The sequence below is a fragment of the Macrobrachium rosenbergii genome, chromosome 3 (assembly GCF_040412425.1).
Source record: "Macrobrachium rosenbergii isolate ZJJX-2024 chromosome 3, ASM4041242v1, whole genome shotgun sequence".
Taxonomy (NCBI): domain Eukaryota; kingdom Metazoa; phylum Arthropoda; class Malacostraca; order Decapoda; family Palaemonidae; genus Macrobrachium; species Macrobrachium rosenbergii.
Window position 1 is genome coordinate 19,598,698 of NC_089743.1, and position 20,000 is coordinate 19,618,697.

At 39.6% G+C, this 20,000-nt stretch overlaps 1 long non-coding RNA gene across 2 annotated transcripts in view; it reads right to left on the minus strand.

Annotated features, from left to right (window-relative positions):
- LOC136853016 (uncharacterized) overlaps window positions 1–20,000 on the minus strand; it is a 216,315-nt gene that overhangs the window by 171,310 nt on the left and 25,005 nt on the right. The window contains exon 4 of one of the 2 annotated variants that reach the window (XR_010857300.1): window positions 633–1,996. The exons of the other annotated variant lie outside the window; for it this stretch is intronic. This is a non-coding gene — a long non-coding RNA (uncharacterized lncRNA). Of the gene's footprint in view, window positions 1–632; window positions 1,997–20,000 lie in introns of those variants that run through there. 2 annotated transcript variants of the gene reach the window in all.

The following is a 20,000-nucleotide window of genomic DNA, read 5'->3' on the forward strand; positions in this document are numbered from 1 at the left end:
ATACACAATGAAAAGTTATGAAAAACCAAAGATGCGCATATAAAAAATATTTATTTGTTTTATTATAACCGAACATGTAATTTCCAAACATTGTTCACTCTACTGGACAGAGCTAATTATGGATTAAAAAAGGTACTGATTGCTAACATAAACCGGATGCTGCGACAAACAAACCAGGTATCAGCATAGAACAGAAACGAGAATCAACATGCTGTAACACAAGCCGGAAATATCTGACAATAAAGCCAACCTTTATCTCTCTCTCTCACTCTCTCTCTCTCTATGCTGAAACAAGGTGGTATTTTATTAAGTCAGGCGGTCTCCTTGAATGACAGTAATTATAGCTTAAACTTGATTCATTATTCCTTCGAATTATATAATTTCCTTTAAACATCATAAGTATAATTTCACATATCTCATATCTATCAAAAAGTATTATTACGCCTTTAACACTTCAGAGGAAAGTCGAGCCATTAGACAATACATTCGTCACAAAGTGACATGAAGTATTTCCGAGATTATATATCATACACTCACTTTGCAAGATACAAATTACACTTTTAACATGTCCAGGTCTAGGAAATTAACAATAAATTATTGTAGAATGATTAACTTACATATAAGAAAGTATCCGTTCACTTAAAAATGGAGGGTTCAAAATCGTGAAAAAGGAGTTTTTTAGTAACTAATCCTTCGGATTAGTTAATTTTATCTGTAAAATTTATTTGTAATAAATTAGACTTTATTTAAGAGGTTGCAGTATTCTCAAAATTTTAAATTGTTTTGAGCGAAAATTTTTCGTTTTCAGCTAAAGTTTCTTGCATTGTGTGGTTTTTAAAATATAAGATTCTTGGTCGTTGATATTTCTGGCATTCCGTTAGAATATGCTTTAAAGATACTTGCGTTTGACACACATAAAAACTTTGTGGGGGATTGTGTGGTGTGCACATTAAAAAACTTTGGCTTAGATTACTATGTTTTATTCTTGTTCTTGTTACGAGTATTTTATTTTTATTATTATTTTTTGAAAGATGGTGGACATTCTCTGACGCTGTCTTTAATAATTCTTAATTTGTTCGTTAGGGGCGTTTATTCCAGTCACGTTGCCATTCTTCCTCTATCATCAAGTTAATTACATTTAGCCAATCTTTGAGTGGACGATGGAATTGCAAGATGGGTAACTTTATTGCTTCTTTTCCTACCATATTCGTTTTTTTGTTGTTGTTGTTGTTGTTTCCTTCAATTACTACACAAGATGGAATCTAACATACCAAGGAATCAAGAAGATATCCAAACTTTAGTTTGCAGATGGAAATAGTAAGCGAGCCTTACAATAAGAGGATTGCTGACTTCCAAAGAATAAATATGGGATGGGGGTACCAAACGGGTGTTAGTGAAGACTCATGAAAGGAGGAGATTCGAAACTCTCTCCGTTCAACAGAACTAGCTGAAACCGTACTTGTAGAAAAAGAAAAGAACAAACCACCTCGTTCAGTGAAGGAAAAAACGACTAAAAGAGGAGGGGTGTTGAGGAGAGCCTTTTATTAACCCTAGTGTACATCCCATGATACCAAGATAAAGGTTAAACATCTGGAAAAACCTTATGACCTCTAAACAATAAAATACTCTTCATTTTTCAACCACGCCTTTTATCATATATTTCCCTCAACACTTTCGCTCTGCTTGCTGAGGACCTCTCTTGTTTTTGCTTTCTATGGTTCGTCTAAATGCAACCATACCCATATCCTAGTAAGTTCCTGCTGAGAGTTCCAATGATGAATGGCATGCAGGACCATGTAGCTCCTTGAAAAAGTATATGACTGTTGCTTTCTCTAATCTCTTCCTCTCTCACCAAATACAGAAGATTAAATCATTTGGAGGAGAGCCGCAATCCTTGATGTAAGCACTTCTGCAAATCTGGCCTTCTTGGGTAAGGCAGCAAGCTAAGCCTGTCAGAAGATCCGCACTCATCTCTGTCTGGCCAATTTCCGACGTTCTCCAGAAGCCAAATGAAAGAAAAAATATTACTGCTTATTATTTTTTTATTTACCGGTTACAATTATGACTCTGATATATTCAAGACTTTCCCTCCACCTTTCTTTTTGTTAAATTCCGCAAATGGATATTTTTTATTTCTTTTCCCTTTATTTGTCTTACTCGAGTTTAGGATAATTATTGTAAATTTAAACCTAGCTGATGGTCGGGTCGATATTCTAAAACTGTTGCAGAGAGATTAGTGTCTGTTCTCTACCATCCCCATTAAGTAAAGTCATTCAGTTACTGTACACATTGTTATTAAAGATAAGCAGTACTTAACATATATTCACTCCTTGCTTAAAGTTTCACTCCCCTAATGTAACTAAATTTGAACTTTATCTATATTAAAGCTTGCTGAATAACAGTTATAACTAAAACAAGAACAGCAAATAACTGAAGTGTAGTTTGAATGAAGTGAGTTTTTGAGTTAAAACTTTTGATCGCCTTGAACATGAAATTTTCGTAATAAAACTAATACTGTAATACTTACCTGAACACCTGAATTAGCCCTGGTCACTGACCAGCTCGAAATATATCCCCATAAATTTACCCATAAAGTGGGTAATTAACCGTCAGCGTTACCAACACTACAGGTAAAATCTTGTCAAATGAGTTACCTGAGTTACCGTTGACAACGTTGCTGCAAATACCAGCCGACAGAGGCCAACATCCCCAATCACGTCACTCACTATCAAAAACTGAAGTGGGGAGGTGGGTGGGAATCATTCAGGTGTTCAGCTAAGTATTACAATACTAGTTTTATTATGAAAACTTCGTATTGCAATACACTCCCTGAACACCTGAATTAGACCAATTAACAAAATTTTAATGGAGGTGGGATCAATCTAATTCAGCCCGACCTGTCAACGGAGAATAAGCAGGTAACTCATTATCAACCTACTATGTGTAAATGTATGTGTCCTTCACCAATCTGCTCTGCATAGGATATCTGTTTAGTCATACACTCACCATATCAATTAATGCTTTCGGTGAAGAGACATACTGGAGAGTACTTTGATCGTCGGTCAGGTCAGTACTGTCTCAGTCCGTCGACCTCCCACGTGGTTATTCAGAACCTCTCATGTATGGAGGAGTACGATGAGCCTCCCATGTGGCTATTCAAAGCCTCTCATGTATGGAGGGGAAAGAAGCAGTGTGCAGAGCTGCTGTCCCTCTGGTTAACCCATCTAGGTTGCAGATAAGAGGAGGAGGGATCAATTCTGTTGCACGCTCCTTTTTGCAACCGCAGAGATGGTAGCTCACCAATCTGCTCTGCATAGGATATCTGTTTAGTCATATACTCACCATAACAACCAATGCTTTCAGTGAAGAGACATACTGGAGAGTACTTTGATTGCTGCTGCCTAAAATTCTAAAGACTAAAAGGAATTCCTCTATCTGGTTAACCTAAGAACCTCCGAACTAAGAGAATACCAACTCAGCTAAAATGAACACACCCTAGATAATAGAGTTAGCCGCTCCACATGGACTAAGAGAATAACCCTCTGACGAGGTGAATTGAACATCTCTTAAGTAAAAAGAAGTAAACACTGAGAGGGACTTCCAAGTAGCCACCTACAGAATAGAAGACACTGAATAATTCCTTAGAGAGGAAGATGAAGTGGCCATACTCCGAACACTGTGAGCTCGGGGTAAGACAAAGCTTGAAGATGACAAAGAAGAACCCGGAGAAGCCTGGGAAATCACCTCCCTCAGAAAGTAACTAATCATATTCTCTGACAGCGGACGGGAAGGATACCGCGGAGAGACAAAAAGTGTACGCGGACAAGGACAGAGTTTCTCAACCTTTGGCAAATAGACTTTTAATGCTCGCACCGGACATAAAGACATCTACGCTGGATTGCCAGCAACAAACTCTTGCAGAGAAAGAACCCTAAACAAACGAGGCAGAGGGTTAACGTCCGACTCCGTCTTCGCCACAAGTTCAGGAAGAAAAGACAAATACATATTTCCCGCATAGGAAACCAGCCTAGAAACTGCCTGAAGCTCGCCCACCCTTCTAGCTGTAGCTAAAGCCATAAGAAAAAGCACCTTGTTAGTCAGTTGTATTAACGCTAGAGCTTCAATGGGTTCAAAAGCAGGGGAACGCAAATACTGAAGTACTTCCGACAAATCCCAAAAAAGGGGCCCAAGTCGGCAAGACAGGACGTTCCATCTTAAAAGAACATAATAAATCATGGATGATCTTACTACTAGGAATTTCGGGAAGATGGAAACTAAATGTGCTGCTAAGCATTGAGCGGTTGCCAGCAATAGCCAAATATGAAAGACCCTTGACTTTCCAAAGGAATAAAAGAAAATCAGCTATCTTAGCAATAGAAGGTCTAGAGATGGAATGACCTTCCTTACGACACCAACTTCTATACATTGTCCATCTGACCTGGTAAAGCTTATGGGTTGACTTTCTCAAGCTGAAAGAAAGCTGTCTAGCCACAGTTTTAGAGCGTCCGGCCTGTCTAGCTCCTCACTCGACAGTCACCATGCAACTAGGTTCAGCACGTGAGGGTTTGGATGATAATAGTGAAAATGCGGTTGTCTGAGAAGATCTTTCTGCATGGGTAAGAACATCGGAACTTTCGTGAGGAGCTCTAAGAGTCGCGGAAACCAAGGGCGTTGGGGCCAGCAAGGAGCTGTTGGGGTCACAGATGTTTTGACACTCTCCTGCAATTTCCCGATCACCTGATGAATGAGACTGAATGGAGGAAAAGTATACCCCTGTGTGTGCTTCCAATTTTGTAACATCGCATCGGTGCCTATCGACATGAGGTCCACCACTGGTGAGAAATAAACTGGAAGGTGATGGTTTAATCTTGTCACGAATAAGTCCACAGTTGCTGGCCACTTCCAGAGAACCTGACATACTACTTCCTGAGCCAAAGTCCACTCTCCCCCCAATGCCTGACGAGAGTGACTTAATGAATCGGCCAGTACGTTAAGATTCCCCGATACAAGTTGGGGAAGAAGAGACACTTTCCCTTCTTCGCACCATCTTAGGACTCTCTGTGCTATAGTATTGAGTTCTGTTGATCTTGTTCCCCCTGAGTTCTTCAGATATGACACGGCAGCTACGTTGTCGCGAAACAGAGCCACTACTCTGTTGCGCACTAGGTCTGAAAAGCACCTGAAGTGTTCACCCTTACTAGCTCCTCTAGAGAGGAGGCAAGGATCAGCCAATCGTCTAGATACCTCAACATTCTGTACCCTCGACAATGCACAATTGCCAACAACAGAGACATGACCCTCATAAACACCTGTGGCGATGTGGTCAGCCCGAAGGGGAGAACTTTGAACTAGAAGGTGCCAGCGGAAGATGCGAACCTGAGGTACCTCCAAGAATCCTGATGAACAGGAATCTGAAGGTATGCGTCTTTTAGATCCACCGAGACCATCCAATCCCCCCCCTCCTGACTGACCACAGCACCGTCTGCGAAGTCTCCATGTGAAACTTCACCGAAACCCCCCGACAGTTGAGGCCCGAAAAGACTATAATGGGCCTCCACGAACCTCCAGCTTTCGATGCGACGAAGATTCTGCTGTAAAACCCCAGAGCTGGTTCTAACGCACCCTTCTCCAGCAGGGCCTGCACCTCCATCGCTAGAGCTATTACCCTGGTGGAAGATTGGGAACAACTCGGAAGGTTGACAGGGGAGGAGGACAGAGGAGGAAGGGAATGAAAAGGAATCCAATAACCCATCCTCAGAACCTCTACTACCCAATCCTCCACCCCGACTTCCAGACTCGCCAGAGAGGAGCGAGACAACCTCCCACTGGAATGGACAAGGGACATATCTCCAATTTGGCAAAATCCTGAGACATAGACAGCTTAGAGGAAGACACCAATGCAGCTTTATTCGTAAAACGCACCCTTTTGGGTGTCTAGGGAGAGACTTAGAAGCTGTTCTCCTAGAAGGAGAAGAATTATGAGCTCCTTTTGGGGAAAGAGAACCCTGAGCTGCTACCCTGATCATTGCCTGTTGTGACTCTACAGCTGAGTTAGAAGCAACAAAGTTCGCCATACTGGCCACATCATCATCATTGAGCGAAGAATTAGCTAAGACTAAGAGTGCTCTAAGCAATACCCTCTTATGAACGTCCTGATGATGAGGGGGAAGATGACCAAGATAGAAATCTAGTCTTTTCTTGCTCACAAACGTTGTAGACAGAGCCAAAGCATTCATCTGGTGCACCAGACCCATTGCGAAACACATCCTCCAAAGCACCTGCTTCCCTAAGAGAAATCCCTACAAGCCGAGACGACGCCAGAGACCTATACAGGATTGCCACAACTGATTCGTTGAGTAGCAACCTGACATGTGGCGAAGGGTTACCCTGAACTAAAAAGATCACCTTAAGCGGAGAAAGAAGAGAAATGTCCTGCCTGTTAGAAGCCACCACCGACACTAAATGACCATCCACCTCCTCCAGAGCCTGACTAATCCGATCGAAATGAACCAGCCCACAAGAAAAAGGAGCAGGAGCTGGCTTAGTGGCATAAAAAAAACTCAAAGACTGATTTGACGAATGCAGTTGGTCCGGAGCTCTTGCTTGAGGGTACAAAGAAGTAACAAACTCAAGGATATATCTGTAATCGTTACTGCTAGAGAGAGGACATTCCAATTCCGCCGGAATCTCCTGAACCTCTGGATGAGAATCCTGTTCCGCAACGTCTGAACGTTCTAAGAGAGACGAAGGACAAGGAACTGAACGAAGCCCCAGACAACGATGAAGAGTCTGTAAACAGACCACCATAACCAGAATGCTGAACACCACCACCTAACCGGGTACCCACATTGTTGATTCCACAAGGAGAAAAGGAGGGAGGAACCGAGAAACCTGGAGCCAATTCCACATTGTTACCAAAGGAAAGACGAGTGAGAGGAGCCAAACCCACATTGCTAAACCCTGGGGGAGGATGTGCAAACGAAACTGCTTGCAGAAGGGTGGAAGAAGGCAAAGAGGAAGGAGGGAGAATGAAAGAGGTAAAAGCTACACTCAGAGGATCCGCAGCGGAAAATGCAGATGATGACAGCTGCAAACCACTCGGAGAAGGTTCCGCAAGACAAGCCAAAACAGCAGAGCGCAAACCTGAACTAGAAGCGACAGGCAAACCCTGTGAAATATCTGATACTACCAGAACAGCTGCTTGATGCAGAAGCAAGGGGTTGAGCATACCCAAAGGGTTGGAACATGAAACACCTGGGGCCAAATTCTGCCGAGACTGTGTTTTCACCAGTCCAGGAGATCCTCCTACCATAGAAGACTGTACTGAGGAAGGAAAGGCAGAAGACAGAGGAATAGCAGACGAAGAAAAGAATTACCTGAGAAGAGGAAATGCCAAAAGTCGAAGGAGGGAAAGTGGAAGATGGGGAAGCCGCAGAAAAGACAGAAGAAGAAGAAGAAGAAGCCGAAGAGGAGTGAAAAACGAGCAATAGAGAATGTGGGAGTGAAGGATGAAGAAACACATAACCCAGAAGAAGATGAATCCGCCCCTCCTAGATAATCCTGAAGTATATCCGACATGAATTCTGGACACTCCTGTGTCACATACCCTCTAATGTTAGAGAAACTATTCAAAAAACAACCTCTCACCAAAAGTCTATACCCTTTTGAAAGATCCAACAAATCCGCATTATATACCACATCCTATCACGCAAACCACTTTTAGAAGCCAAAAAAAAAAAAGACACACCAGGATCTGCCTTACTAGATGAAGTAGGAAAAACAGAGAAGGTGGAAACTAAAGTAGAAGATTCAGAAACAGTCGAAGGAAAGATAAGATCTAAAGCAAAATGATTCTGTACCACAGGAACTGAAACATTGACTTGAGACTTTGAGCCAGACCGAAAAAGAAGCGATGAAGGTGAAAATTTTGACGGATCACAAATTCCACTCAAACCCAAAACCAAAACCCATCCAGGAGAACGACTCTGCACACTTAATACTCTCTCCTCGCTACCTAACCCAGACCTATCCGTCTTTGTCACACCTAGATCCTGATCCTGACTAACATTATCAACATTACATTTATCATCAACATTGCAAGGGGGTTGAGGAGGGATCCTTCACTGCCTGCTCCGCGCCAAGGATGGCCGGCAGAACCTACCTTCGAGGCTTGCGGTTCTGGAACGGGCAGGGGGGCTGAAAAAGAACGATTAGAATCAACTATGCTACTACTACCACTATCTCTATTCTCAGTTAACTTACTCATCAGGTTAGAAAATAGGCTAGGCATACTGGATGATAACCTGTCCTCTAACTTCTTGAATAACTCTGGCTCTAACACTTCCTTATCTACTGATTGTAACCCTACAGCTGGTCCTGACCTGTACTTACTCTTCGAGGCTAAGGATTTTTAGTGTTTCATATAATCCTCCATTTGATCTCCTGACCAAGACCTACACTCGTCACATCCCTGACTGATACAACACTGAACCTTTCTGCATAAAATACAAACAGAATGTCGATCGTGTTTGAGGGTACTCATCCTACGCTGGCAGGACGTGCAGGACCGATGAGCGGCAGCATCTCCAGCAGTAGAATGCTCAGTTGTCGAAGCTGCAGACGAAGTGGAAGCAGCAGCGCTAGCAGACGGCTAAGTCTTCTTGTCTGACGTATCCATATCGAGTCCAAAGTACCGATCCAAATTCAAAGCCGGGAGAGAAGTGCCAAATCCAGTCAATAAAGTGTAAATCCAGGAGAAAAGGTGTTGAAAAACAGTCCAAAGTCATAATCTGATATCCAAATTCTTTAAATGGGGGTCGGGCTAAATGACCATAAGTTCGCCTGATGTGGGGCACACCCACACCGCACGGCGAACTAATAACAATTGGGGATGTCGGCCTCTGTCGGCCGGTATTTGCAGCAGCGTTGTCAATGGTACCTCAGCTAACTCATCTGACAAGATTTTACCTGTAGCGTTGGTAACGCTGACAGTTAATTACCCACTTTGTGGCTAAATTTATGGGGATATAGTTCGGGCTGGTCAGTGACCAGGCCTAATTCAGGTGTTCAGGGAGTGTATTGCAATACAATATTTACAGAGAATTTTGCTAATAGCTATTACGACATTTTGATGACAGTTTTCCCGACAATAGAATCGACATTTAAGAAAAAAATCTGGCATATGACCTTTAAAATCTCTCTATGACAAGTCAGAAATAACTTGGATACCAGACTACTGGCAAAGTTACACATCTAAATTTTCACCAAAACGTTAATAGCACGATAAGGAAACGTCGAAGTGATGGGTAGTTTCTCTCCTGAAGACTCTGTAAAAAAAAAAAAAAAAAAATAACACGGAATCCCCATTCGAAAAATTTCCCAGAATCAGAGTCAACAGATGTAAGGCGACAGGGATGAAGAGGAAGAAGAAACGTGGAAATACCATATGCAAAAGCATACAGAAAATAACCCTAAGATAACACTACTAGAAAGGGGGTAGATGTTATATCGTCCATGAAAGATATAAAGCTACTGGATAAAACTAAAAAAAAAAAAAAAAGTTTACACGAAATAGGGAAACATAACTTGATGTTAGAGTCTACCAAATTTCTTGACCATATCTTCATTATATATATATATATATATATATATATATATATATATATATATATATATATATATATATATATATATATATATATATATATATATATTATATATATATATATATATATATATATATGTGTGTGTGTGTGTGTGTGTGTATATATATATATACCTTTCAACAGCTAGAGCTGAACAAATTTATCATCGATCATAAGCAAAATGAAAAAACTTAAGATTAAGAATAAACCGGTGACCCTTTCCTATTACTAGAGCTTCGACGAATATTGAGATCATTATTTTTAATACATTACGACTTTTTATTATTCTATAATTGATTATATTAGGAAAACCTTCCCTAACTACACCAAAGTATTTCTTCTTCAGAAAATAAACATTTTTTTCTCATTTTCCACTGACGTTAAAATAGCGTGAAAAAAATTAATCAGTTTCTTCTGAGCACCTTGTAGCTGTAAATTAGAAATGCGTTTCCTCAAGCCTAGGCTACAAGACCCTTAATTAATCATAGGTGAATACCTTGATGGGCTGTTAACAGATTCTCAGGACGTCTTCGTCTTCATTATTCGTGACATATGTACTATACCTGCACGGTAGGTTTATTACAGGATACATGCATGTTTTGTTTATCTTTGCCTTTAAAGATTTATCCCCACAGAAGAGTGGCTGTAATAGGTGCTACCCTCGTGGTTTTCAGCAAGTCGTATGGAATGAAGCTGCTAGCGCCATTCCCTTCTCTACACTCACACAGGTACATCGTTTTCATTCAGGTCAATCGAAGCGCTGCGGTAGGCAAACCATGGTCCTCACGCTTATAAGTATCATGAATTTTAAAACACATTCTATACACATACACATACACGTACACGCACACAAGTACACACAAACATATATGTGTGTATGTATGTACGTATATACACAAACACATACATATATATATGTGTGTGTATGTGTGCTAAGAGAATGATGGCAATGAGTGCGATTTATAAGTGTATGTAACTTTTCCAGTTCCTGATCAGTTTCTTTTGGAGAAATCTTTTGGTGATTTCAAGAAATTTTTTGCGAATGTAAATTAATTGTCATGTTGTTCTTGTTTTTGTTATCCCTATCCTGAGTGTATCTTCCTTTCGTTCTGTGTTTTGTCCTATATCTTTTTCTATTGCTGGCAACTGATTTGCAAAGGTAGATCCTGTTATTAAATATAAATAATTTGTTACTGCTTCTGGACAAAAGCCTAAAGTTTATAACAATATTGTGTGTGCGTGTGTTAGTATGCTTATATAAGAAAAACCGAGTTATAAATCCTGACCCCCTTCGCCCTTGTTCAGACTTCTTTAAGAGCCCTTTTAAGTTATCGAAATAAGTATAACCCGTCACGATTCATGTGTTCTGTTTAATTTTTCATGTATTACACTGCATATTTATTATAATTGGAAATATGACTGAGAAGCTCTTTCTTATTAGTATATATTTTGAGAACAGGCTGCAGTAAACTTAAAAGAACCTACTTCAGGCCATTCCTCACTTAAAAATAATGGGAAAAATAAAGGAAGAAGAATTTAAGATTCTGTACCCAAAGTAGGGCAACATTTATGGAGAGATAAAAGGCCTAGTGGTTTGCGACACAACGTCCCTTGTGTAAACCATAACATTTGAAGACTACAAAACAAACTTAGACCTGAAAAAGTACAACTCTTGCAGGGTGGCTGACCTTTATTTGGTATTATTTCATTCTTAATAATAATGTTGGAAGGTACATCAAAATCTTTGAAATTTAGGAAAATCACTGCGGTTTTTGGGATTCGTGTACCTTCTATGCTTTCTTTAACACATTATCAAGAATTAATCCTCATTAAAATTGTGCAAATCTTCAATACAATTCTATTTTCACATTGAAATGAACAAGACTCTTACCAAATGCAACACATCTTTCCTCAAAAAATTCGTCAGTTTCTTCAAATTTACAACTTTCTATATTTCTAACATCACAAACGACCTTCAATGCTCCCTCATGACTTAAGAATACTCAAGCAGACATTTTTCGCCCTCTTTATGCATGTTCAATCAAATTTCCCTGAATAACCCATAGGATTGTAAAACCTCACACAATAACATAATTTGTTTCCAATAGGGGATCTATAAAGTGAAAGACTACCAATTTGCGAATATTTTCATGATTTGCTTTAACTAGGTGCTTTGCTACTCATTTTATTATTTGCAATTTTTAATTAATCTACCAATTCACAACAAACTAAATTGTTTCACAACCAAAAAAAAAAAACATTTTTAGAACACTGGTTTTAATCCACTAGTATAACATAACCATGTTAGTGCTAGAGGTTTTCAACTCTGTCTGGTCATTATGGGGTCCACGGGAACGTTTTTCATTGCATGTATTCATAAGAAAAATATTTTTAAATGATTAACATTCCGAAAATCTTAAACCCCACTATCATATAAGTCAGATAATTTCTCCATTAATGACAGCAGTAAGCCTTGGATCCCAAAAGTCCCCTCCCTACCCTACCCCGAAGTGTTGGCACTAAATTGATTAGAGTGGCTCAAAAGCAGCCCAAACCAGCTTAATGGGACGGAGTTAGAGCGTTACATGAAATCAATTATCCCCACTCTTACCGTCTAGATGGACAAGCCTAAGAGAAGCTGAGAAACTTATCTCCAGAACCAACTCGTTTTTGGAATCCATGGGCCAGTTGTAAGAGATAGTCCCACCCCTGAGATATCACTATGCCCACATATTGACGTGCAACAGGTACAAATGTCATTGGATGGATGGCGAAACCGCTAAAGATCCCACAATTAGCTTCTAAAGTTAATTTCAATCACAGAAATGATGTCCTTTCTTGACAAACAAGATAGTGAAAAGAGGAAGAGTTTGTGCAACAAGATGAAGGGATGCAAAAGAGGAAGAGTTTGTGCAACAAGATGAAGGGATGCAATGTAAATTAAACAGTAAAAGGATTTAAATACGCAATTGAACAGCAACAAGAGGGAAAGATGATAAAATATGTACGAGATTAAAGTGATAATGAAAGAAAACGTACAGAGACATTCAGATTCGTAATGGGTGAAAAGATTCCTCCAGTTCAAGAGCCCTCTCGCAGGTCACACGGCTCCAACATGGAATATAAATGCTCTAGGGAGAAGCCATTGACTTTACTATGGTATTCTCTCATTGAAAGTGTTGATCTTCGGAAAAGGTTTACAAAAACATGAGTCGATAGACGTCTAATAAAAACGAGTGTGAGATGACCTTAATTTCGCTGTCATGAATTTCGATGAAATTCGGTTGAGAGAGAGAGAGAGAGAGAGAGAGAGAGAGAGAGAGAGAGAGAGAGAGTAATATAATGGAAAAAAGAAAAATGTTAAAATCATATGGGTTTTGTTAAAATTCGAAACATACACACATACCTCATCATGGTAGCCTACGCGAATATCGGTTTTTTGATCGTTTATGGTATTCGCTTGTTTATTAAAATAATACCATTATTCGAAAGTGGTATTAAAGCATAATATCTTCTAAGTAGTTTATGAACAAATATGTACTAAACGAAAATGAAAAAAAGTATTTGGAAATGCCCAAAAAATAAGAAAACCAATCCCCGACCAAGGGGCCAAAGTGTTCAAGCACGAAATATGGGACATGGAGTAAAATAAGATTTGAACCTCTCACTCCAATGAACTGGGTCAGATGATCGCAACATCGACTGGATGCAGAAGGTCACGTAAAAAGAATGACCTTTAAATTCATTTCTGCCCCATAAACACGCAAAAAGCCTGAGACGAATATATTGCCTCTTAAAGGCAGATGAGTACTTTTTACTTTCTCTCAAATCACACGTCGGGCTATGTCGCACGGTCGCTTCTGGTTCTCGTGACTTGTATTAAGACTTCTAAAGAATGCATTTTCTTTTTGGAATATGATATCAAGATCCACCGTCGTCGATCAATGGGATGTCTCTGAGAAAGGCATCAAATGACGGCGCCGAATTCAGGAAATGGGATTTTACTTCGCGTCAATACGCGCCTTCGACGGATAGACTGCGCCTATGAAGTGGAGGAGGATTAGACTGATGCAAGGAAAGGAGAAGATAACGAGAGTTTGCACATATAGCCTTTAGGCGCTCTAAGAATTAGAGGAATTTATTTCTGGTGATAGAAATGCATTTCTCGTCATAATGTGGTTCGGATTCCACAATAAGCTGTAGGTCCCGTTGCTAGGTAACCAGTTGGTTCTTAGCCACGTAAAATAAATCTAATCCTTCGGGCAAGCCCTAGGAGAGCTGTTAACCAGCTCAGTGGTCTGGTTAAACTAAGATATACTTTTAATTAAGAAAAAAAAACTGTTCTGAAAGGCACATGATCGTAAAACCCAACGTAATCAGTAACATACTTTTTTCCAACTAAGAAAAGAACAAATTCACTCGGGAACATATGGAAGTGTCAGATTTAAAAAACAAATCAGATACATTCACGTATATTTTACAAACAGATAATGAAAATCTTAATATTATCATCATTATTCTTCATGGCGTTAACATATATATTTGGAAAACTAAAATTTATATTACTTTGCTGAAAAAGCTGAAACAGAAAGGGATGCCCATACATTTATAGAAAGAAAACCAAGAGTTATGAGATACAAGGTGAAATGTAAATAACAACTGAATGATAATAAACAGTAAAGCAATCATATACATGGATAAATAAACAGTAATATAGAACATATTCACAAAAGTGCTTTAATGTTACACTTGAAGAGCATCAACTGCCGCCACACTATTTTCAGTTTGCGATAAAATGTACGAAACGACATATTAAGGAACAGAACAAGCAAACAAATAAAAATGAGTGAAAAGTATAACAACTTTTAAAGTCTGTGGTATAAATATTAAATAACCACTGGCGAAATCACTGAAAATCATAACAAACCCTAACCTGTATTCAAGCTGAAATACTTGAAAAAATAGTTCTCTCTTCCATATCACACATTTATGAGTACACGGAAAGTTTACTTTATTTAAAATCATGAATATTTATGAACTCTGAGCTGCTAAACCGTACTGTTCTTCAAGAAACTAAAAAATCTGCGAAGATCTATCAATATATGACTAACAATCCATCTCACTTTATTCTCTGGACAATTCAGTAGAAAATGCTGACATTTACGAAGTCGAATTGAGTCGAGAATATTCCAGAGTCTTTACACATCAACATCGAACAGTATTTTTTTTTTTTCATGACCGATTCTTTCCATCAGTAAATAAAATCTAAAACCCACGATTTCTTTCGTAACTAGTCTATGTATTTCCGTCATTTCGTGAAAGTGCTCAAGTCGTCACAAAATAAATCATTTCATTCTCTTACAATACTCGCCTGAGAACTACGCGTAGGTCTGGTACAAAAATTTTTTCGAATGCTTAAACTATTATTTTATTTAGTGTTTCCCTAACAAATGTCCTTAACGTCTTCCTCTTCTCAAATACTTTCTGTTTTCATAATGAAGTCGGAAAATATGGAAGCTGAACCACTCAAATTAAAAAGAATTTGGTATAAAGAAGCACAGTAACAAGTTGACACTGTTCTTGTGGAACAAGTTTGTCCTCGTATATAATATTATTCTCACATCTTGAAAGGTAAAATGAATTAAATAGAATAAAAAAAAAAACATCAAAATCAAAGAGCTCCACTCCCAACCTCGGTTAACCTTTATCGTAAGATTGTGGTCTTTTGCATGTTTATCGATAGGATTTTGAACCCTGTTCTCGAGACTTCATGAACTGAATGCTGCCTTGGCACCCACCACGCCCCTCCCTCCACCTCGATTCAGTCGTACACGTCCGACTGCACTATCCCAAAGGTTCTGTGCAACTGAAGTCGTGTGCTCGACAGCACCTGGTTTGATCGGTCTTCAGGACTTGCAATGTCAAAATTTAGAAATTCCTGCCCAATAACCATCATTTAACCAACATTTAAAAAAGATTTATTATTATCTATTAAAAATACGACAAGATACTTCACCATATAACAACCTTGATAACCTTTCTATCTGATATGTAGAACAAATTTAAATTTCAAGTCTACATGAGGCTATCTCATTCCCAAAGATCAATATGTAACACAAAAAACAAAACGAAATATAGCAACAGACGTGGGCGTCTGCATAATGTTGGAATATAGCCCCTTGGACGACGATTGCAAGCTCGCCGCAACCAAGAGGCTATATTTCAACATTACGTAGACACCTACGACCTTAAACTACCAACATTGGAAGAATCATTCGAAAGCACTGAGATCGTGCATATAGAAGACCAGTTCGACAGATTGCACAGAAAGGAAGCCATAATCATTAATCAACAACGCCTGCATTAAACATACACACATATATATATATACTAGCTGACCAACCCAGCGCTGCCCAGGAAAACTTTGAATGACAGTCTATGCGTAGGGGGAGGGAAAAGGGAAAGTGTAGGGGGTAGGGGGATAGGGAGGGGGAGAGAAGGGAGAGAGAGAGGGGTTTGTGCCGACGGTCCGATTGACAGATCTACTTTTTTCATTCAAACGTTCACCCTTCGAACAGTCTTCGAACAGTCATGGGTGAACTGACAGTTATTACTGTGGTGACTGTCCCTTTTATCCAGGTATTACTGTGCTGTATGCCCCTTTTATCCAGGTATTGCTATGCTGTATGTCCCTTTTATCCAGGTATTACTATGCTGTATGTATGTCACTTTTATCCAGAAATTACTGTGGTGACTGTCCCTTTTATCCAAGGTATTACAGTTCTATCTGTCCCTTTTATCTAGATATTACTCTGGTGACTGTCCCTTTTATCCAGCTACTACAGTGGTGACTGTCCCTTTTATCTAAGTATTACTGTGGTGACTGTTCCTTCTATCCAGGCATTACTGTGCTGTCTCACACCTTTAACCAGGTATTACTGTATTGTCAGTCACCTTCGACCAGGGATTACTGTGCGGTCTGTCCATTTTATCCAGTTATTACTGAAGTGACTGTCCCTTTTATCCAGGTATTACTGTGCTTTCTGTTCCATTTAACCAGGCATTAATGTGCTGCCTATCCCCTTTAACCAGTGTTACTGTGCTGTCTGTCCCTTTTATCCAGGAATTACTGTGGTAACTGTTCCTTTTGTCCAGGTGTTACTATGCTGTCTGTTCCCTTTAACCAGGCATTACTGTGCTGCCTGTCCCCTTTAACCAGGTATTACTCTGCTGTCTGTCCAACAGTTGAGTGAAATACCAGCAGAAGAGACATTAATTATTGGTGGTGACATGAACGGATATGTAGGAAGGACCAGAGAAGGTACTGAGAGGGCGCATGATGGCTGGAGAGAGAGAGAGAGAGAGAGAGAGAGAGAGAGAGAGAGAGAGAGAGTTGTGGACTGCATAGTGTCATTTTATTTGACTATTGTCAACACCTGGTTTGAAAAGAAAGAAAATCAGTACATCACATACAAGAGTGGGGCAAAAGAAAGTCAAACTGACTTCCTCATGTGCTGAAGTGTAAGCAAAACCTGCTTGCTAGGACTGAGAGTATTTCAAGAATGCACTCGTCTCCATCCTAATCATATCATGGGCAAACCGGATAGAATGCCGAGAGTCCTATCCCTAGAACCAGACCCCCCTGGAATCCGTGGTCTACCCCTAAAGAATAGTTCCGCCTTTGAGCTATCAATTTGATAACTCTCAGGTCTGAACATTAACGGGCAGTTGATGGTCCTACCACAGTTCTCACTATTTAGCTTCGGATATAAACCCATTCCCAGCTATGATATCTTTTACTATTTACCAGGTCCAATAAATTTGAGTAAAAATGGAAAATTCCACAAAAATTACTCCAAACAAATATATAATGGCATATGGGGCTCTTGGACTCAAACCCGGGAACAGATTCCTGGGGTTCAAGAGCCCTCTCATCACGTCAAGGTGGTCCCATATTCCAAGATGAGATCGTTTTTTTATGTAAATTTTTTAAGGAAAACTGCTTCCTGTCTGAACTGGTCTTTAAGATACTTTGCACGCTTCTGGACAAGTACTTCTCCCTCAAGCCTACAATTTACACTGTTCCTAAATTGAATTTTTATGCTAAATTTCCTTTTTTATCTGATGATATTTCTAAAAGTTTTCACAACAGATCCAAAATAAGTTTGGAGCCATTAAGGTACATCTGATACCTGTCAATCCTCTTACCATCGGGTCGTTATTTAAGTACAAAGGTTGTTTATGCCCTTACATGTCCTCCGGGTGTGTGTATAGCTATATGTGTCCTAAATGTAATTTAGGAACTTATATTGGATCCACCAGGAGGCTTCTGAAGGTACGCATAGACTCTCATCGTGGAGTAAGCTATAGGACAGGCAGTAAAATTGCAAGCCCAGAATTTTCGAATATTAGGAATCATTCTAGAATGTGTAAAACTTCCATTGAAAATAAGGACTTTTCAGTTTTAGGGCGAGCTTCCAGCAGCCATGAATTGACTGTTCTGGAATCGTTAATGATTAAACGACTTGTTCCCTTGTTAAACAGCCAAACCTCTGCCAGCACACTGTACCTCTCTCTCTCTCTTAGTCTTTCGTTTTCTGTTCAGTTTTAACATTGCTGCTGAATGGTTGGTCCAGATCTGCTTACCTTCTATATTGTATTGTATATATATATATATATATATATATATATATATATATATATATATATATATATATATATATATATATATATTTTATAAATATTACTGCTGTTCGCCCTCGATGTATTTAGGTGTAGGAATATTAGTCAGATTGACCTCGACAGAGAACATCTCTGTCCCGCAGGTAGGCCAGGCAGTTCAAAATAACGATCACAGCAGAGACAGATGGCGCCCTCGCATAGGCTGTGTAGTTCAAAAAACAAAATATGCCTATGGCATTAGGGACCTAAACCTCAGAGAGGGTTTTCACTCAATAACCTCTAGTAATGGTGGCCTTAAGCTATCTTTCCCTTTACTCTGTGCATTCGGCGATGTCTTTGTCAAGGTCGGAGTGCCTGGGGCGGCGTGTCAAGAGGCCGCCTCACCTTGCGGGAACGCGAGCGAGGTCAGAGAGAGACAGGCCACAAACGAGGAAGTACGCCGCGGAGCGTGCCGGAACGGTCTTCTTTGTTCCTTTACTTGACTTTTGCTCCTACGTCTATATTAATTAGTGAATTGGGAAGACTGCTAGTATAAAGACTCCTAAGGTCCGTTGTATGCGCAAAGGACTCGACATTCAAGGTAGGTCCGATTCTTGTTCAAGCTTCGCCGATTGACTAATAACTTTTCTGTATTTCCGTTTTCTGTTTCATTCTCCAGCCACCACTTACGGGATATGCTATTACGAAGTCTAGATTAAGCCAAATTATTATACTGTTAGCGTTAGCCGAATTGTCCCAGTAAGTCTCAGGGATTTAGGCAAGCAAGTCATTTTTAATACTCTGGTATTCGTTATGCCTAGCGCTCATTGTTTGGGGAGAACCGTTGTGTTTTTTTATTTAATACCATCTTAACAAGTAGAGATTTTTTCTGCGTCCACAGTTGGTGACGTTTATCATAAAGTCTTTATCCCTTGAATATTCTTTGTTAAGGTTAATTACCCCCTTAACTGGCGACCTGTGATTAATTAACGTCTGTCTTTGAAGTTAACTCGTGGCTTCAAGAGACAGGTTACGTGTCTTCTTAGTATGCAGGGCCATGGAACTTTACGTCCAATATCTGTATGCAAGACACACACAACTATATATATATATATATTAACCAATAACTGATCATAAGACACACATATATAATATATATATATATATATATATATATATATATATATATATATATATATATATATATATATATATATATATATATATATATATATATATATATATATATATATATATATATATAGCCTCGATGGCTCGGTCGGTAGAGCAGCAGCCTCAGACTTCATAGAGGTCTGTGGCGCGGTTCAAATCCGCAGCCGACCGGTCAGAGAAGCAGACACTTTGCTATCCGTGTAGACACCCCGGGATTATGTATGTAATCAACAGATAGTTTTGCTGAAAGCAAATGGGTGTTACAGACTAATACACACATAAACAAAGCCACTCCAACATCTTCTAAAAACATAAAAGTCACCTCACAAGTCTCGATCTGTCGACCTAACCGCTCAGTTCTCCTCGCTGCTAGGAGAAAGGGAGCTGGGGATTTGGTACGATACATGTACACGTTTGCTACCAGGGTCTAAGCAATGTCAGGCAAGGCAGCCGATCGAGACTACGGCCTACCCTAACGCCAAATCAAAGTCTTTCAAAAGAAGGCATCGAGCTTACCCCATA